General features: G+C 49.0%; 1 long non-coding RNA gene across 3 annotated transcripts in view; it reads left to right on the plus strand.

Annotated features, from left to right (window-relative positions):
- The first annotated feature begins 2,788 nt into the window (after positions 1 to 2,788).
- Positions 2,789 to 15,857, plus strand: part of LOC108592680 (uncharacterized) — a 47,898-nt gene continuing 34,829 nt past the window's right edge. For 2 of the 3 annotated variants that reach the window (XR_013535621.1, XR_004727469.2), the window contains exons 1-2: positions 2,794 to 3,045; positions 9,505 to 9,664. This is a non-coding gene — a long non-coding RNA (uncharacterized LOC108592680). Of the gene's footprint in view, positions 3,046 to 9,504; positions 9,665 to 15,857 lie in introns of all 3 variants that reach the window. The other variant, XR_004727466.3, reaches the window with a different exon arrangement.

The raw sequence follows: 15,857 nt of genomic DNA on the forward strand, positions 1-15,857 counted from the left end.
GTGGCCCGTGGCCACTACACATCTGGGTTCTTCATCCACTCTCCCTGCTTCTCAATCACTTCTGCAGTCTTCCTCTCCAGCATTCTTTAGCCACATTCCCTAGGATTCCATGAGACTCGCTTGTGACCCTTCTTGTTCCTCCTGGGGGATCTCAAACACGGGTGTGGCTTCATTTTATTATTATTATTTTTTGAGATGGAGTTAAGCTTTTGTCGCCCAGACTGGAGTACAATGGCTAATGCTTGGCTCACTGCAACTTCCAGTTCAAGTGATTCTCCTGCCTCAGCCTCCTGAGTAGCTGGGATTACAGGGGCCTGCCAAATTTTTGTTTTGTTTTGTATTTTTAGTAGAGACAGGGTTTCACCATTTTTGTCAGGCTGGCCTTGAACCCCTGACCTTGGGAGATCCACCAGCCTCAGCCTCCCAAAGTGCTGGGATTATAGGCATGAGCCACCGTGCTTGACCAGGTATGGCTTTAATAACAACAATTACCTGTGTCTATCTGGAATTTTTTTTTTTTGAGACAGTCTCATTCTGTCACTCCAACTGGAGTGCAGTGATGTGATCTTGGCTCACTGCAACCTCCACCTTCCAGGTTCGAGTGATTCTCATGCCTCAGTCTCCTGAATAGCTGGGATTATAGGCATCTGCCACCACGCCCAGCTAATTTTTGTAGTTTTAATAGAGACGAGGTTTCATCATGTTGTCCAAGCTGGTCTTGAACTCCTGACCTAAGGTGATCTGCCTGCCTCAGCCTCCCAAAGTGCTGGGATTATAGGGTGAGCCACTGGGCCTGAAAAACAGTGACTGAATCAAATCGAGGTTTTATTTTTCTTAGGTAAGAGGAAGTTCAGATTAAGGCATTTCTAGGCTGATACAATGTCTCTGTGGTGCTGAGAGACGGAGGCTCCTTCTGTCTTTCCACACAGCTGTGTTTAGTATCTTCCTGTCACCTGTGGTTGTAAGATGGCTGCCTCCTCTTATCCCTCCAAGCATTGAGCCTGTCTTCATTCAAGGAGGAGAAGGGAAAAGGGCAAAAGACCTGCCAGCTGAGTCTCTCCTGTGTTAAAGCACTTTCCCAGGGGCTCCACCGGTGATGTCTATTTACATCTCTGCATCAGTCAGTTATTGCAGGGTGATGCTCTGTAACAACCACTCACAAATTCAGGCTGGGCTCATCTGAGCAGTGCTCCAAACTTGGATCAGCTGGTCTTGCCTCTAGATTGGCTCTGAGGGCACTAGTTCTGGGATCCAGAACTTGCTGGGATCTGAGCAAGCAGTGATTACCTGGGTGGGTTCTTCTCTTGGTGAATCATGAAAGGAAGAAAACCAAACTATACAAGCAAATAAAAGGTTTCTGCTTATTCCTTCCATTAACATTCCAAAGGAAGTCATGTCGCTAAGCCCAACATCAATGGGTAAGTACTTACACCGCGTTCATGGGGGGAGTGGAGAAGAATGCATATTTGTTGGGGAATAATCTATGTTAACACAATCTCACTGTCCAGCCAAGTGTCATGTTGCCTCTTAGCTGCAAAGGAGGTTAAGTGTGGCTTTTCTAGTTGGCACATTGCCATCCTAAACAAATGCAAGGTTTTGATATTAAGGAAGAAGAGGAAAGCGGATATTGGGTAGGCATACTTTGCCAGGACTTTTTACAATAGTCATGGGCCAGGAGTTTCCAGGCAAAAAATAACGGAGATAGGAATCACACTGGCTTACAGTAACACTGGAAATACTTATCCTTGTGAAGACACAGAGACAGGCAATGCCACATCTCAAACATATCCAGACTTACATAGGCCACTGAGTTCCTTTCTCCCATTGCAGCATTTCACAAACCTTCCCTCATTTTGGTGTCTTTCCGAGTACTGCCCCTCATTTTGGCACTTATACCAGCAGTGTCAGAAGTGCCACAACATGATGGGCATGAGGTGGAAGAGTCATCAATGTCATCCCCATTTGTAGTTGCTCGTCCTTCCATCTTCTAGGGAGATGCTAGCATGTGTCAGTCAGTCCCAGCACATGCCCATCGGCCCTGAAGGGCTCTGGCTCTGTCACATGTCCTGGTCCTAGGGCCCAGCATCAATCTCTTTCGTTTGTAGCATCAGTGGTTCAAATCAAATATATTCAGGTCTTGATATTAACTAAGGGAGAGGAAGGTGAAAAGCTATCTAAGACAAGAAGTGAGAGCTGGTGTTGAAAGAAGGAGGCTGGGGCATTGCTCGCTTCAGGATCACAGGGGCTGTTCCATTGCCTAATCCTAAAGAGCAAAGAAAGCAAGAGACTTTCACTAGATCAGACCTGGAGTTCCTGAAGCAGGGAGTCCAGAATGGCTTCCGAAGTCTGTACCATTATATTATTGTCTTCTTCAGCTTCTCCCTCAACACCTACATACCAGCAATTCCTGATCCGTCTCTAGCATGAGTCTCTCCCTACCTGATTGCCTGATGACCAGCCATCTCCTCTGTTTGCCCCATAGAGCCTGCAAGCACAACACCTTCTAAACTGGACTCATCATCTTGTCCTCCCACAACCTACTATTCTTTCTCCCGTGCTGCCTGCAAGGCTAAAATGATTTGGTCTGTCTGGCTGGCATCTATTTATTTCCCTTTGTCCTAGCAAGAGCCTCAGTGTCTCTTTGGGGTCCATCCGCTCCCTCTTAGTCCTTACAGCTACTGCTCCACCAAAGCTTAAGGGGTGGAGCTCACGGTTCGGGTCGAAGTCAATTAGCACAGCCATAGATAGCGATTGGCTGGATGTGAGCATGTGATTGAAGCCGGTCCAATCAGGGCAAATCTCAGACTATTCACGGGAAGCTTGGACACAAGCTCCAGTTTTTTTTTTGTTGTTGTTCAATTTAAACCCGGAAGGATGTAGTGCGGGGAATCGCTGCAGCCATCTTGAAAATATGTGGGAAGAGCCTCAAGAACGGAGTCAGCACAAGTACGTGAGGCTGGAGATGGGGGACGACGTGCTGCTGGTGCGAGACCCTCATACTGTTCAGTTACATGAACGCTGAACTCCTCTTCCCTTTGGTTAAAGGTCAGTTTGACTATGTTTTCAGACATTTTCAACCAAAAGTGTTCTGCTACACCCTACTCACTGTAGGGCTACACCACTGATACAGCCAGTTAAGCCAGAAACCTGGGACCCACCTGCTGACTCACGCCCCACACCTAAGGAATACCAGAAAGCTCTCAGTCCTTTAGCCAGTCCCCTTCCTGCCATTCCCACTGCTGTTGCCTCGGTTCGAGCCTATATCCTCTTTTGCCTGAGCCACGGACAGTGACCATCAAGTGGCCTCCTCTTCAAACTTGCCGGTTCAATCTCTCCTCCTCCCCACCCAGCAGCGTGGCTTTTCTAGAGCGAACCTGACCGTGGTACGGTGCCCTGTCACCTCCCAGGCTCCACTGGTAGGCCTTCCCTGACCTGGCCCCTGACTGAGGCTGTGGTCTCACCTCCTGCCACCTGCCAGTGCCTGGAAGAAGATGCCTGTTTCACCTGCATGTCCCTGAATAGGCGAGGCTGTCTCACATCTCCACTGGAATATATGATCTTCCTGCCTTTTCTTCCAAGAACATTCTTCCTCAACCTCTGATGTCCAGTGCAATCAACCCTGTGTAGCTTTCTCTGACCACCTGCCTTAGTTGTTTATTCTTGCCTTCCTCAGCACTGTTCCTTGTCTTACCTTTACCATAGCACTTGATCTGGTTAGTGAGGGAGGGCTTCTAGAAGGCGGGTGTGATGTGTCTGATCATTACTCTTGCATTTGTCACAAGGCCTGGCCCAGGGGTGATCATCCAGTGTCTGCTGGCCAGCTGACTGAGTGAGTGATTGAATGAATGAAGGAAGGAAGGAGCAGATTAAACTAGGGAACATAGTCCTCTGACTGCTTTTGCTGCTGGGAGGGAAGGCCTTGTGGCTTGGAGGGAAGCTGTAGTGAATGGGAAAGGGGAAATAACCACTAAAACATATTTTGAGGTCACAGTCGACTGAACTCTGGCTGGGCATGGTGGCTTACACCTGTAATCCCAGCATTTTTGGAGGCTGAGGCAGGTGGATCACTTGAGCTCACAGAGTTCAAGACCAGCCTGGCCAACATGGTGAAACCCCATCTCTACTAAAAAGACAAAAATTAGCCAGGTATCATGGTAGGTGCCTTTAATCCCAGCTCCTAGGGAGGCTGAAGCAGGAAAATCACTTGAACTCGGGAGGTGGAGGCTGCAGTGAGCCAAGATTGTGCCACTGCACTCCAGCCTGGATGACAGAATGAGACTCTGTTTCAAACCAAAACAAAAGAAACAGACAAAAACCAAAAACAAAGTGACCTCTGTGGAGGACTTTTCTTTACGCTGTAGACACATCTTGAGCCGGGTACCGGCTGCTCTGGTGGCACAGAGGTGAGCTATCTAGACGGAATCGGGTGCTCATGAGTGTTAATTCCACCCAACTCTGCTGCTTACTACCGGTATGACTTTGAGCAAGTCACTTCCCTTATCTGAGCCTCAGTTTCCCTTTTGGCCTATTGGTTATAGTCCCTAACCTGTCTGCCTTGTAGGGCCATTGTATGGATCAAAGGAAAAGAGATGGAATACGCAAAAGGCTTTCTAGACCTGGGAGTGCTCTTTGAAGGGAGGCCAGGATGCCCATCACTGACTCATGATCTCCACTCTTCCAGCGTTCACCACTCCCACTGTGTTGTGTGCTTTCCCAGATCTAAGGAATCCATAGTCCTTATGGATTACAAGTGTGAATGGACAAGCTTGGATACCTCTGAGCACACATTCCAAGCTGCATTCTTTTGATGGTTACTGGCAAAAACTCAACTCAAACTAGATTAGGAAAAAATGGAATTTATTGGTGCACAGAACTAAGAAGTCAAGGACTTCAGGTACAGCTGGATCCAGGATTCCAATAATATCCTGGAGCTTTTTTTCTTTTTCTCTCTGCTTCCTTCTGCTGGCTTCATTCTAAGGCAAGACTTCCCTACTCCATGAAGGGACTCCAGGAAGCTCCAGGCTTCCATCATTCTTATAGCTAGCAATCTCAATATTTTCAGTGAAAGTTCAGGGATTGAGTTTTGCTAGATTCTCTTGGATCAAGGGCCCATCTCTGGATGTACCACTGTGGTGAGGGACACTAGGCAGACCTGAATTCCACGCCCACCTTTGGAGCAGGGGTGGAGAGAGGAGTATGTGAACCCGGCATGGGGAGAGGTGGCTCAATGAAGTGGGAAAGAGAAGATGCCAAACAGCAAAAGCAACTGTCATCAGTCGCCAGTGGCCTGGGCAAGGGGATTGCGAAATCATGAGCTCAGCAGATCTTATCTCTGGGGCCCCTTCCTTCTTCTCGGTGCCATCTCCCACCCCTGCACCATCAGCTGGGAGTGGCACAGAACTACTCAGATGAACTGGGCCCACAGAGCCAGAGGAATCTGTGGGTCTAGGGAGGCAGCCAGGAGGTCAGGCCTCTTTGGCTTGGCGTGGAAGGAGCCTGCGAAGCCCTGGACTCCTTCCTCTCCCCAGCGCCTCCCTGCCTGGCTGCAGCTAGATCCCTGGAGGCAGGCAAGCTCAAGCTCGGAGGACAAGGGTGAGGAGTGCACTGATAGAAAGAGGAGTGACAGAACTCAGGAGGCCTGAGGTTAGGCTCACTGGGGAGCCATCTCTGCCTTAGGCTGGCATGGGTGTGCCATCCATGCACAAGGCCCCGTGCCTTGATGGACCCCATGCTTGATGTAATGCTCTACTCTTACCATCTTGAAATTCTTCATGGTTTTTGAAGCAGGTGCCTCCAGTTTTCATTTTGCATAACCCCCAAAAGTTATGTAGCCAGTCTTGGTCTCAGTCTCCCCATCTGTGTCAAGAAAATGATGGACCAAAGGACCAGAGGAGCTTGGAGGTGACTTGCTACTGACAGCAGAAACACGTGCTCCTCCAGGGGAGCTTCTCTGGGTTCACAAGTGGTTATTTCCCCTGGGAAGGCCACCCAAAGCTGCCCCATGGTGCTGCCTCCTTTCTCTTCCTCCAGCTCTGTCCTCTGAGGGGTGGAAGGAGCTAGAGCTGCGATCACCTGGGACTCAGAGGGCACTGGACTTCCCATCATCACTTACCCATTGGCTTTACCCCCATCTGGCACCATGTTACTCAAGATGTGGGCCATGGACCAGCAGCCCTGGCATTCCCTTGGAGTGCATTAGAAATGTAGACTCTCAGGCCCCACCCAGACTTACTGAACCAGAATCTGCATTTTAGCAAGCTCCTGGGTGATTCTCAGGCTCATTAAGGTCTGAGAAGTTCTGATGAAGGCTCATTAAGCCTCCTTCCAGGGCATGCCTTGGGCCTCAGGACTGGGCAGGACAGGCTTGCCAAGTGGATAAAGGCACAGAGCTGGAGAAGCGCAGGGTGTCCACATTTGCTCCAGCTGCCATGACAGGTATTCCAAGCTGGATGGCTTAAACAACAGAAATTGATTTTCTTGCAATTCTGGAGGCAAGAATTCCCAGATCAAGGTGTGGCCTGGGATGGCTTTGTCTGAGGCCTCTGTCTGTGGCTTGTAGGTGGCCACCTCTGTCTCTGTGTTCACATGGCATTCACTCTGTGCTTCTCTGTGTCCTAATCTCCTCCTCTTATGAGGACACCACCCATCAGATTGGCTTACGACTCCCCAGTGAACTCACTCAAACTTAATGAGCTCTTTAAAGATCATGTCTCCAAATATGATCTGAGGTACCTGAGGGTTAGGACATCAGTGTATGAATTCAGGGAGGGATTTGACATGATTCAGCCCACGACACACACGTGCATAGGAGGAGCACAAAATGGAAGTCAGCAAGTGCTCACTATGTGTCAGGCTTGGAGCCAGGTGCTCTGCGTATTTTTTCTTACTTAATCCCCAAACAGCCCTGAGAGGTACAAAGTGAGCCACAAACACTGTCAAGGTCCCTCTGTGTGCCAGGCACTGGGCTAGGCACACACATACATCATGGCACAGTGTCCCCACAGAGTCTCCTCCTCACACTCACAGGTGTGAAACCTGAGACCCAGAGAGGAGAGAGGAGGTGCTCTGGGTCACTCAGGGCTGGGGCCGGGACTCAGGTGTTCATGGTCCATTTTCACCCCTCCCTCTCCACTTCCTTGCCTTGCTGCTTGGGAACAGTGGGTTTACAAGTCCCTCTACATTGCCATCGTATAAATGAGAGGGTCTCTCTCTCTCTCTCTCTTTTTTTTTTTTTTGAGACAGAGCCTCATTCTACTGCCCAGGCTGGAGTGTAATGGCACAATCTTGGCTCATTGAAACCTCCACCTTGCAGGTTCACACGATTCTCCTGCCTCAGCCTCCCAAATAGCTGGGATTACAGACATGTACCACCACTCCTGGTTAATTTTTGTATTTTCAGTAGAGATGGGCTTTCATCATGTTGGTCAGGCTGGTCTCAAACTCCTGACCTTAGGTAATCCAAGCTCCTTGGCCTCCCAAAGTTTTGGGATTACAGGCATGAGCCACGATGTCTGGCCGTGAGAGGGTCTCTAATTGTGGAGGACAAAAAGAAGTGGTGAAAAACATAAAAAGACACCTGGGGCTGGTGGGGTGTCCTGGAAAAAGGCCATACGCATACTAGGCCCCAAGGCTGGTGTGTCACGAATGTGGAACCCCTGGTTCCTTTGCAGTTGGGGTTCTGAAGAAACTTCAGCCTTAGCAAGGGAAGGAGCATGCGCTCCAAGCTTGCCGCGATGGTGGTTCCTATGGTTGCATTTTGGGGCACACTCTGCCTTGGGGAGTGGAGCTCACAGAGTCATCTTCAGTCCTGGTAAGCCCCAGTTTCCTTCTGCCACTCTGAGCTTTCTTTACCTATTCCTCTTCGGGACATTTGTGTATCTACATGGCGGGCATGGGATCTTATTTTTTATTTTTGAGACAGAGTCTCACTCTGTCATCCAGCTGGAGTGCAGTGGCGCGATCTTGGCTCACTGTGACCTCTGCCTCCCGGGTGCAAGTGATTCTCCTGCCTCAGCCTCCCAAGTAACTGAGATTACAGGTGCATGCCACCACACCCAGCTAATGTTTGTATTCTTTTTTTTAGTAAAGATGGGGTTTCGCCACGTTGTACAGGCTGGTCTTAAACTCCTGACCTCAGGTGATCCACCCATGTCAGCCTCCCAAAGGGCTAGGATTATAGGCGTGAGCCACGGTGCCCGGCCTGGTCATGGGATCTCAAAGCAGGCATGGCCCCTGGAGGGACCCAGTGGGCCAGTCCATTGACCCTTGTCTGGGTCACAGACTCCTTGAAGAACCTGAAGGGAGCCATGGCCACCGTCCCTAGGAGGCACACAGACACACCTGGCCATACTCAGCTGCAGGAGCCTCCAGGTGCAAGATCCTGCCTTAGAAGGCTTTACAGCACGTCCACTATTGGTGCACACCCTGGGGGATGAGTTCTCACTTCTTGTTGTGGCTTCCCCGAGGCCTCGGTGCACCACCCTGGTCACCTCTTTCATTGGAGCTGACTCTGCCTCCCAGTGGCTTCTTTTCAAAGGTCGTTGTTCTGCTCCTCAGAGCCACCTGGAATGAGGTCACCGTGTCCTCTCTGTGATACATCCCCCGGGCTTCACCCCTCTCCATGGTGTTCAGCTGTGGCTCTTTCCTACAGGGCAGGCATCCAGTACCTTCCCAGACTGTCATGGCTCCAGACACACTTCCGTTTCTCTGTGTTCTCATTAAGGACTGGGCCCCAGAACACAGAACTCCAGGTGTAGTCTGGCCAGCCTGAGGAGAGCAGATCGCTCACCCCTTTTGTTCTGGATGTTGGCCCCCATTAATGTAACTCTGGAGACAAACATAACACAGCAGATCCACTGAGCATGGGGTCAACTCAGGCTCCCAGATCTTCTCCCTGTAAACAGCTGCACGGTCACATCTTCCCTTTCCTCTTTCTAGTGTTTGTGAGGTTTCACATGGAAATCCCAGGTTCCACCAGATATTTGGTTTGCTGTCATGTTCCTTTACTGCTCATAGTGTCCTCAGCCAAAGGCGTTGCCACCCTGAGCCTCACTTTCCTCACAGGTTTGTTGGGATGATGAAATGTATAAGGTCAATGTTGGTGCTTGGAAGTGTGTTAATGTTTCCATGTGTTGTTGTTTTGGAAGAGATTTCTGGTTGTTTCCAAAATCCATTTCCTTCTTTTCCATGGAAATAAAACTTTCGCCTTGGTGTGCAGACACTCAGCACAAGACCGCAATTCCCAGCGTGTCTTGCGCTAGATGGAAGGAGAGGGCACCAGTGTGCGATAGTCCCTCCTTATCCACGCTTCCCACAGTTCCTGTTGCCCAAGGTCCAGAACAGCAAGTTATTTGGAGAGAGAGAGAGAGGTCACAGTCACAGAATTTTTATTACTGTATGTTATTGCTCGTCTTTCACGGTGCCTGGTTTGTAAATTAAACTTGATCATAGGTATGTATGTATAGGAAAAAACATGGTGTATATAAAGCTTGGTACTGTCTGCAGTTTCAGGTGTTCACTGGGGACTTGGAACGCATCCCCACATGTAAGAGGGACTCCTGTACTCAACTGCTAGTTGCACCTTTGAAGAGTGGAGTGTGTCCTTTCTCGTTACTCCTTCTGTGGATGGAGTGCAGATGTGTGGGGCGCTATCTTGGACACTTGGGTGAGTACAGCCCATTGGGATGGCAGAGCAGTAAGACAGAAGCAGCCTGGGACCCTGACAACTTCAAAGAGTAGCCCCAAAGCTGTTATTATTTGTGTTGCTCAGCTCAGCCTTGTCACAGCCTAATCAAAGAGTTTTTTTGAGGCATTTTATTTAGAAGAGGCAGGTAAAGGCTCAAATCAATAGGGAAGAGGAGAGGAACTCGCAAATACTTTTTTTCCCTTTTACTTCTGCTTCTTTCCTTCCCTCCTTTCATTTCTCCCCTCTCCTCCCATTCAATCCTTGAACATGTATTGGGTTCATTTTCTGTACCAAGCCTTCTGCTAGGCACTGTGGATACAGAAATGATTAAGGCGCAGTGTCTGCTGTAGACTAGCAAGGGAGACACAGGGCATGTAGACATGTCCTCAAGTCCATGTGACAAGATCGCCATGGAGGGGTTTACAGGGTGATGGGTGGACTCGGAGAAGCAGCTACCTCTTTTGCTTGGGAAGGTGGGAGGGAGGGAGTCAGAGAATTATGGCTTGAGTTGATCCACGTGGGCTGAGTAGAGGTTCTCCGAAAGAGAAGGGAGGGAACAGCTTGTGCAGAGTACTAGGAGCGCGCAGGAGTACTGAGCGTGCAGAGCTGTGGGCTCTTTGTGGTGGAAGCGAGGGGTGAAGACGGCTGATCAAGGACTTCCTTTGCTGCAAAGTGCCCTGCCAGAAGTCAACTCCCTTCTGAGGAGCACTGAGCAAGAAAGAAACAACTGCTTTGCAAACAAACACCTTGTGTATTTATTTCCTGTTTTCCTCACATCTCTCATCTTTTCCCCTGAATGAGATGCCTCCTGGTTTCACTTAATTTCCACAGGAAACTGGAAGGAGCAACATCTGTCGAAATTCTCCCTAATTCACTCCAGATTTTCCGGGTCAGAATGTGGCCCCTGAGAGTCAGGGTCTCTGTGGTGTCAGAGGTGACAGCCCCAGAATTGGGGGTTTGCACCGAGCCCCTCATGGCAGCAGAGTCCAGGCGCCTGTTCCCTGCACAATACAGATGTTCAGCAAGGATTTTGCTGGGAGTGTAATGAGTGGCTGAGGCGGCCTCCGGAGAGAGGAGCTCGGGCCTTGTTCCCACGGGCTCCTGCCCAACGTTCCCGCGTTCCTGAGTTTTATGTTCCTGGGAGAGGCTGGAAGCCGACAGTGCTCCAGCTCCACAGCAGCTGCCCCTGCTCGGGAAGGCAGCAACCTCTTTCCTCACATGGCCTTGGGACATTGGCCTCCCAGCCCAGGGACATTGTTTTGTTCACAGCTGCATGCTGTATTTATAATAAATGGTATTTATTTAGGGGATACTTTCTCTTCTGCCACCCACAAGGAGGTTTGGAGCAGAAGGAGCAGAGCTGAGCCTCCAGGGATGGAGGTCTGATCCTGGGGAAAGTGGCTCCCTCTGTTTGAGGCTCAGTTTCCTCATCTTGCATGTGAGTTAGGCTGGTTGGCCCAGGTGGCATCTAAGGTGATGTGGACAGGTGTGCATGTTGGAGTCAGGCAGGCATGCATTCCGCCTGGGCCACTTGGCAGCTGCATGGTCCTCGGGAGGTCCTGAACCTTGCCGGGTGCAGTGTCCTGTCCTCATCTGTGCATGGAGGACGTGGGACCAGGTCATCTTGAAGGGCCTCGAGGGCGTAGTGAGGAGGCCAGGAGAGCCCACTCTTGACAACGATGCTGAGGAAAAGCGTTTTGTATTGCCCCTCTTGGCAAAATATTTCTAATTCTATGCCTGTTGAACCAAGCAATGTCAGCACAAAAGAGTTGGCCTTCCACTATCCTAAGAAAACTAAAGCAGAAACAGTAGAAAGCAAATACTGCATGCGCTCACTTGTAAGTGGGAGCTAAACATCAAGGGCATGTGGCCCCAGGGAGGGGAACAGCAGGCACAGGAGCCTACTTGAAGGTGGGGGATGGGAGGAGGGTGATTTGGGTACTATGTTCATTGCCTCAGCTACGAAATAATCTGTACAGCAAACCCCTGTGATACTCAATTTACCTATATAACAAACCTGCATAGGTACCCCTGAACCTAAAATAAAAGTAACAAAATAAATAATAAAACAAAACAAAGCAGGTGGATCACCTGAGGTTGGGAGTTCGAGACCAGCCTGGCTAACATGGTGAAACCCTATCTCTACTAAAACTACAAAAATTAGCCTGGCATGGTGGTGGGAAATCCCAGCTATTCAGCAGGCTGAGGCAGAAGAATTGCTTGAACTCGGTTTTAATGAGCCGAGATTGTGCCACTGCACTCCAGCCTGAGCAACAGAGCAAGACTCTGTCTCAAAATAATAATAATGACAATGATAATAATAATTTTCTAACAAAAGAAGAGGCATCCGTGGTTTTCCCTTCCTCCCACCTCTTGTCCCCACTCTCCACAGATCAATGGACTATTTTTGTCTAAAGCATAACTAGATGACTGATTGGAGTGTCTTCCTCCTGCACCCTGCTTTCCTGTGTCCTTTCACTCACCCTGGCCTTTTTCAGACCCTTCAGTGGTCCAAACTACAGCCTCTCTGGAGCTTGCGTTGTTCAACGGCGACAAGAGGCAGCCCCAAGGGGTGAGGGGCTGGGAGGGAGGGCAGGGTGGAGGGTTAGCTCCTCCAGCATCTTCACGTGTGTCTCCCACACCCTCCATCTCGGAAATGCAAGGTGCTATTGGTGTGCGATGATGTCGGGCCCCCAGGTTCCCCGTTCAAGGTTCTGGCAGTCCCCTGTGCCTGCTGCAGTCCCGTCCACTGCTCCTGCTGGCTGCCTCCCCTCTTTCAGACCTTGGTGTCCTGTTACTGTCCTTGCTGATGCCTTGTCTGCCCCCCATCTCATCTTTCATAGCTCTAGACACTTTTTCTTCCGAAAACTCATCATATTTGTAGTTATACGCGGATCTTGTCCTCTTCCATTTGATGTCTGGTTCTTGCAATGGATTACAAATGCCAGGAGGGCAGAGGTCGTGCTGGCCTTACTGTATTCCCGTTGCCTCATGTAGTGCCTGGGAAATAGTTGGCTCTGGACAAATCATTGTTGAATGACTGAAGAAATGAATCACCCAGTGAATCTAGAATTTGATGGCAATTGAGGGCAACAGGGAGGTGAGTGGCTGCAAGTCTACCACATAGACTTTTGGCAATTGAGGGCAACAGGGAGGTGAGTGGCTGCAAGTCTACCACATAGACTTTGGGGCTGACATGGCAGGTACTCAAACCCTAGTGGTGACCTGGGACTCCAGGAGTGCAGGCTATTTTCCCTCTCGGCCCCACAGAGGAGAGGGTCTCAAGAAAGAGAAGGTGGTCACCTGTGTTGAAATGTTCCTGAGAGGTCAAGGAAGAAAAGGACTGGGATGTGTCTACTGGGCCCAGCCACAGGAGGTTATGGTGACCTTGACAAGAGCAATTTGAAAGAACTGGGGAGTCGGAAACCAGACTGCAGGGGAGGGAGCAGGAGTCGAGGAAGTGGGGATTGTGAGTAGAAATTACTCACGGAGACTATTTCTAGACACCAGACCAGGAATGGGAGGAGAGATGTCGTTAGTTGTGTCTTACCGAGCAGGATCACATCAAAATTCACTTGGAAAACATTTAGAATAATAAAAATGATTCATCCACTAGATGGCTAGCAAAATAAGATGCCTCAACCCCCAATCCTGTTTCTCACCAAAAACTAGACTATGGGAGTTGAAGGGACCTTAAAGGCCAGAGGATTCAATAGGCAAGGGTCCTAAGGCCCAGAGAGGATAAGAGACATGCCCAAGGTCACACAGCAGATGGGGGGCAAAGCCAGGTTTTGAAGCAGGCTCCTGTATGCCCAGCCCACAGCTCTTTTCCCATATTCCATGTTTTTCTTTCCTCTGTCCTTTCTAAACCATCCTTTTTGACTCCAGGAAATGGGAAGGACAGTTACTTTTAGTTTATTCAAAATGAGTAAAATGGGTAATGGTTTTCCTCCCCCAATGTATCAGATCCAAAATATGTCTCATGTAAGAGCTAACTGGGATGAGAAATGGTTACACAGTGAGAACAAAGATTTCTTTGACTATTAAAATCTCCAGAGTCAACCCTAAACTGGCGCCAATAACTGGACTCAGCTCTCCTTGCCTAGTTGACAGAAGAAGCCTGGCAGGGGTTATGTGTGTGTGTGTGTGTGTATGTATGCATGTGTGTGTACACGTGACCACACATGTGTGTGTAGCAGTCTCCCTCTGTGGAGTGATCTCCAGAGTACCAGGACAGAGTACCAGAGTATCCTGAATCTGGACTTTTTTTTTTTGAGACGGAGTTTCACTCTTGTTACCCAGGCTGGAGTGCAATGGCACGATCTCGGCTCACCGCAACCTCCGCCTCCTGGGTTCAGGCAATTCTCCTGCCTCAGCCTCCTGAGTAGCTGGGATTACAGGCACGCGCCACCATGCCAAGCTAATTTTTTGTATTTTTAGTAGAGACGGGGTTTCACCATGTTGACCAGGATGGTCTCGATCTCTTTACCTTGTGATCCACCCTCCTCGGCCTCCCAAAGTGCTGGGATTACAGGCATGAGCCACTGCGCCCGGCCTGAACTTCTTCAATACCATTTACCACATCATCATCATCATGATTAATTCTAGCAAAATACATATGAAATTTACTATCTTAATCATTTTAAGTGTACACTTCAGTGTGTTAAGTACACACATGTTGTGCAACCATCACCACCATCCAGAATTTCCCAGAAATCTTTTTATCTTGTGAAACTGAAACTCCGTACCCGTGAAACACCAGCTCCCCATTGCTTCCTCCCACGAGGCCCTGTAAATCACTATTCCAATTCCTGACTCTGAATCTGACTTCTCTAGAGACCTCCTGTAAGTGGAATCATATGATGTTTGTTCTTGTGTGACTGGCTTGTTTCACTCTCAGCACCTCTTTCAGTGTGCTCCCCATTCCCCCAACCCCCTGCAAGAGACCCTCCTTTCAGTCCCACTTTGAGTGTGATCCTTGTGTCCCCAGACCCCTTGAGACATCCTCTCCTTTAGCAGAGGATTTGGTCCTTGGTGGAAGAGGGGCAAGCATCCCTGGGAAGAAAGCACTTCAAGCTTTATTGGGACTTTTTCTTCAGTGCCAATCAGTGAATAATTTCTTGAGAGCAGGTTTTGATGAGGTAGGGGTGACCCTGGTTGAAATCCCTGATTGATTATGGGTGGGAAGAGAGAGAGACCTAATGACAGAGAAAAAAAATTGTTCTGCCTGGAAAAATGTTGCTGGGATCATTGTAACTGAATCAATGAAACAGCAATTAGTTTTATGACACAGCCACCTCCGAAATCTATATTCCTGGGTGTGTTGACCTCATGTCCTGCTCTGACTTCATTCTTTGGGGAGTCATAAATGAAGTGTCCTCAAACGACTGCTAGCAATAATCATAATAATACTCTTGTGTTTTGGTTGCATTCTACACGTTAGGATGCACTTTCATTTTTATTATTTGATCAGAATGACAGCGGTGTGTGGTCATTAGAATATGACTTAACATCATTTTTCAGGTGAGGAAGCTGAGGCTCAGTGGGTGGAAGGGACCTGCTCAGGGTTATACGATCATGTGTCGGTAGCACTGGACTGAGAACCCACTTTAGTTCAGGCCTCTTTCCACTGCTCCATGTTTTGCTGGTGTTTTCTCCCCTCTACCTCCCATTTGACCTTAGACTCAATCCTTCTCCAAGAATAATGCGTCACTAGGCAGATGCTCAAATGAGAAACCCGAGTCATCCTTGACATTCCCTTGCTCCAGCTTCATATCCAGTCTTCAATTAAGCCCTGCCGTTTTTAATTTCTGAATATGTTTTCAATACTCCCACTTCTCTGCAAGTCTGGACCAGCAGAGTCCAGGCCTTTTTCTCTTACCTGGAGTTGATCCTTTAGACTGCCATGATGCCCTTTCTGTTCTTCTCTTCCTCTGTTTTTTCCCAGGAAATGTGGATTTGAACAAGGTTAGATGAGTTTCCATATTGTAGAATTTCTCAGAGCTTCAGACCTGCTAAGAATGATCACAGTGACTTGCCAAAGTAAGGAGTTGTGTGTTTGCCATACCCTAAAATTGCTTTATCTTTCCTGAACCCCTGAGGTTTCTCTCTGCCCTCTCCCCCATCTGTTTTCCATGGTGAAGCCACATACACCTCTGCTAACTACAAAGCT

Source organism: Callithrix jacchus, chromosome 1 (assembly GCF_049354715.1).
Source record: "Callithrix jacchus isolate 240 chromosome 1, calJac240_pri, whole genome shotgun sequence".
NCBI classification, from domain to species: Eukaryota; Metazoa; Chordata; class Mammalia; order Primates; family Cebidae; genus Callithrix; species Callithrix jacchus.